The following is a 5,408-nucleotide window of genomic DNA, read 5'->3' on the forward strand; positions in this document are numbered from 1 at the left end:
AACAATGGAAGAAGGGAAGGGTAAATTTTCCTTCCCTCTGCAGCCTCCAAGGACACACAGTTTTTTGAATTCCACAGGTCCAACCTCAGCATTTTGGAGGTTTCAGAGGACTGCTGGGGAAGAGTAGAAAAGAATGATACAGTGAGTACTCGTAATACATTCACTCAATAAGAGCAAAGCCTATGTAAGTATCATAGGATAAACCCACAGAAAAGTATCTCCCATAGCACTAAAACAGTGGTACTTGCTTCATAGCTCACAATGAGCTACATATGTACTTGTCATAAACCAAAAGTACCACATTTATTTCCATCCCTGGCATGAGGCCTGAATCTCATTGCAGCTTACACATTCCTGCAGTGGCACCTATTTCAATGTGGAAACCATCTGCCAACCGCAAGCCCCTCCAGCAAAGGCCTTGTTCATGTCCCTGAAACACGGAGAAGGTGCCATGTTCTGAAATGGTGCTCAGAAGAGCCACAGGGACATGCCAAAGAGCCAAACCACTGAGTATCACTGCACTAGTGTAATACGGAGAAGGCATCTAAGTGCAGGTGCATTCTGAGATGCACAAAAACTCACAAACTCAAATGTCCATTACAGTATCCTGTCAGAGGTCAGACGAAGTAAGTACCTAGCACACTGTACATCAAAGATCTGGAAAGTTATGGCAGTATTGAGGTATTTCCTAATTGATTTGATTTGTGTTTTAAAACATTTAATTATTGGTTCAGAAATCAGAGGCTCTTCCACTTGAAAACAGATACATTTTTGCAGCTGAAGTGATATTTATTTAAAACATTTCCATGCCACCTGTCCACACAAATAGGGTCTTATATATATGTAGTATATATTAATCTCAGAGTTGGCAGGAGCCACCAGGGTCATCTAGTCCACCCCCTGCCAACACAGGGTCCATAATATCCTCAATAAGTAGATATCCAATCAACACTTAAAAACCTCCAATAATGAAAGATCGACCACCTCACAAGGGAGGCTGTTCAACTGCCAAATACACACCACTGTCAGGAAGTTCCTCAAATTTACATGAAACCTCCTTTGCTGTAATTTATATCCATTAGTCTGAGTCCTGTCATCTAACACAACCAAGGTGGTAAACATTTCAACATTAAAACAACATTTAAAACAAAGTATATATAAAATAATTAAATAAAAACATATAAAGATACATGACACTGAAACCAAAACCAGGGAGGAAGGCCAATAACAGTTATTGTAGGTATGCAAAACAAAAAATTCTTCAGCAGATGATGGAAGACAACAATAGAGGGAGACAGACAAATCTTCCTGGGGAGGAAGTTCCAAAGTTTTGGTGTGATGACTGAAAAGGCCCTTTCTTGGGTTGCCACCTGCCAAGCCTCAGATGGCAGGGGCACCCAAAGCAAAGCCTCCGAGGATGACTGGAGTGGACAGGTAGGTTCATGTGGGAGGAAGTGGTCCTTAGTTTTCACTGGCCCCAAGCTGTATAAGGTTTTAAAGGTCAGTACCAGTACCTTGAAATGGGCCCAGAAGCAAACTGGAAACTAGTGCAGATGGAAAAAATCTGGAGTGATATGTTCCCTATAACCCACTCCAGTCACTATTCTGGCCACAGCATTCTGGGCCAACTGCAGTTTCCATACAGTCTGCAAGAGCAGTCCCATGCAGAGTGAATGGCAGTAATCTAATCTAGATGTTACCAAGGCCACCACAGTGGCAAGATCTTTCCTTTCCAGGAATAGCCACAGCTGGCTCAACAGCAGAAACTGGTGAAAGGCACCTCTGGCCATTGCTGCCATCTCTTTATCCAACAGGAGTCCTGGGTCCAGCAGCACTCCCAATATATAAACCTGTTCCTTTAGGGGGAGTGAAACCCCATCCAGAGCAGGAGATATCCTATTTCCTGGATTAGATCTCCACACCATAACCAGTAGCACCTCCTTTTTGTCAGTATTAAGTTTCAGCAATAATGCTGCTGTCCACTGTTACATACTAAATTTAAAGTCACATGGTTGGTGTGAGGGAAGAACAAACCATCTGAAGACTACTAATAATGAGAACTGAGCCCAGAAAAAGGCATATATGGCATGGGTTGCACTCATGGATCTGTAAACACTGATCTGTAAACTTTTATTATTTAGGAAGGCTTTTATCTGCTCTTTCCTTCACTGGAGAGTGTTGGCAAAATCAGGTGTATGCAGAGGTGCTTCTTCCACTGAAGTGAAACTCCTATTTATGTGGGAGCTCCATAGAAGATATCTAAGGCCCCGGTCACACTAGGGGGAAAGGCACGGCCGAAGTGCGGCTTTTTAGAGCCGCATCAAAAGAGAAGTGCGGCTGCAGGATCAGACAGATTCCCGCCGTGCAATTCCTTCCTGGCATGATCAGATGCCGGGGGGAAGCCACAGACCGGAGAGCAAGGCGAGCCCACTGCGCATCCATGTGCATGCGCAGTTCAGTAGGACCTCGCATTCTGCGGGAGAGATGGGCGCGTCGGCGATCAGACGCCCACCCATGCTGCGCGGCAACTGGTAGGTAGTGCTGTTTTGCTACTACCTTTTTGAGCCGCGTCTTCACCCGGAAAGGATGGATCGGGGACAGGTGTGCGCCGCTTCCCAGAAGTTGCGGTATGATCCCGCTCGCTTGATGCGCCCCCGATCCCTCCCTCCCACGGGGCAAATCCTCCTGTGTGACCGGGGCCTAAATTTCCTGTAACCAAAAATCTGTAGCCTGCTGCAAAAATAAATAAATAAATAAATGGCTGTATAATGTTCTAAGGCTGAAATCCTGCATGCACTAATTTAGAAATACGTCCCACTGAATTCTGTGGGACTTATTTCTGAGTAAAGACAAATCAGGATGCATGGCTTAAAATTTTAGATGTCTCTTAGACAAAAGAGAGAGTCAGCTTTACCCTATGAAAATCAAGAAATCAGTCTTGCAAGAGGCCAACAATTCTGTCAATATGGTGGTAATCCTAACTGTTGATTACTGATCAGTTATCACTCTGCACCTTCCAGGATGAAATCTTCAGTAAAATTTGTAACATATCTTTCTTCCATAGACATTTCTTCTTAATTTAATATTATCCATAATAATTCCATTACATCTCTCATGGTCTCAAAACATCTTTTATATAGTATCCAATAATTCTGTCAATGTGGTACCAGCTGTGATGGATACCATAGAAACCACCCAGCAACACAGGAGCCAATGACAGTGGAGCTCCAACAACAAATGGGAACTGAGTTTTGGAAGCAGAAAACTGGTGGTTGAGGTTTGACAGTTTGGTGTTCTAAATTGTCAGTTGGAGAGTGTTAGCTGAAGGGGATAGAGGCCAGAGGGCTAAGGACTGTGTAGGGATCAAATTTTTCAGCAAGTCTCTATACTGTCTAGGTAACTGAATGTAGAGGTGTTACTAAGCAAAGTGCTATGTTTATTTGTAAAGATAGAGTGTTATTAAAACCCAAAAGAAAGATCTCCTTGACTTGTATTTTTTAAAAGCTAAAATGTCATTATCTCTGTGTTACCTGTGAATATTTACCTCAGTTTGTGCTATATCTAGTAAACATCATTCTCATTCCCTTAAAAAAGAAAAAAAAACATTGTCAAGTTTACTTTACACCATTGGCCTGGGTGGAGGTCATATCAAAGTCAAATTCTACCCTAGAAGATTATTTCTGCTAGGGTTACTGAAAGACCTGGAGAAAAATGCCCTGTGACTTTAACAGAGACCTAATGTGCAGAACTAGGCAGCTGAAGCTTTTCATGGCATGGAGGTAAATAACATCACCTGATAAATAACACGTCATTAAGCCTCTGCCATAGGGACATTTTCATCTACAGGGAGCTGGCAATTCTCATTCCTGAAAAATCCTTGGTGCAGTGGGGAGGAGGAAAATGACCAACCCAGAATAATGTCTGGTGAGGCAAAGCTTTTACAAGGACTCATCCCAGGACACATCACACCAACCTGTCACTGAAACTTTGCTAAATACGGGACTATACATATACCTGAAAAGTAAAGGTTTGGGTTACAAGTAATTTCCTACCCTCATATATTATTAAAAAAATAATAATGCCAAACTCATTTTAAAAAATGCATGTCCATTTTCCTTCTGTTCACATATATCCAAAAATTCTCTCTTAAAGGGCTCTACTGTACTGCATCAGACATCTGCCACAATGAATCAAATGCAGTTTGACTCTTTCAGTCACAGTCGTGCACCAACCACAGAAAGTGACAAATGAAACCCAGGGAGTAATTTGTTCCAATGAGCACCCATATGGTAGTGTTAATCTCGGTTGTTCACCCAAAACACTAGAATTGCAAAGCATCTTTCCATCTGAAGACTTCAGGAAGGATACGCTGCAGAAAGTAAATTGCAAATATTCAACTGCAGAGCACAGAAGTGCAAAAACAAAAGTTACAGAGGCTTTGCCTTCACCTGCAGAAGAAAGCAAATTCCTCAAGAAGGATGGCCCCATTTTCTTCTCCGGCTTTTATAAAGAGGCTGGGGTTGTCAAACTTTGATTCAGAAGGGAGTGCATTCAGAAGCATCCTCAGGCCTGGCTGGGAGCTGTTCACATCCCCGGAAAATTCAGTGGGAGAAAAAGTTTATGGAAGCGAGTAGGAGTTTATTCAACAGTGTCTGAGGCCTTTCAGAATCATGAGTGAGTGTCTATAAGGGGGCAATCAAGCATAGGCTGGGAATTATCTCTGTTGGTTGCCTACCTGTGACAGGCCCTCAAGTGCGGCTAAGAGGCTCATTCAGTGACTGAGAAACAATAGCTGAAGGGGAACAAACAATTCAGAGGAGTCTATCATTCTGTATGGTGTTATCTTTAGCACTGAATAAAACCGGAGTTCCCCTTTTCTGCCTCATAGTCAGCACTATTTTTAGGAGCCAGTGGTACTTTTCAACTCTCTTTCACTACTTTTCAACAGGTTCATAAGGGCACGAAGTGTAGTATATAAAAAAAGGATAATAACTTTACTTGAGTGGAGGAAAAGGACCAATGAACAGAGCAGCCAGGCTTGCAAGACTGGAAGAGATGAAAGAATTTTAGAGGATCAAGAGAAGAAATGACATTCTTTACATCTGAAATTTTCTTTTTATAGATTGTTGATGGATGCAGAAGTTAACTTATTTGTTTCTTCCAGTAAAGTAACATCTTCATTTATTTTCACAAGTAATTTGATTTCTAAATACCCCAACAGCCCAATATTCTCAATTTTCACTCAGTATGCAGACTATGTCTAGCCCTTTGAAAAAAATATAACACAGAATAGAAGAGAGGAAGGGTGGGTGGAATCAATAGAGGGCAAAGGTACCCTTAAACAGAATGTAAAAGCAGGGATGGGGTGGGATTATGTTCTATTAGCAGGGCTATTTTTGGGCAGGAAT

The sequence above is a fragment of the Gekko japonicus genome, unplaced genomic scaffold (assembly GCF_001447785.1).
Source record: "Gekko japonicus isolate JY-2015 unplaced genomic scaffold, Gekko_japonicus_V1.1 scaffold397, whole genome shotgun sequence".
In the NCBI taxonomy this organism is placed as follows: Eukaryota; Metazoa; Chordata; class Lepidosauria; order Squamata; family Gekkonidae; genus Gekko; species Gekko japonicus.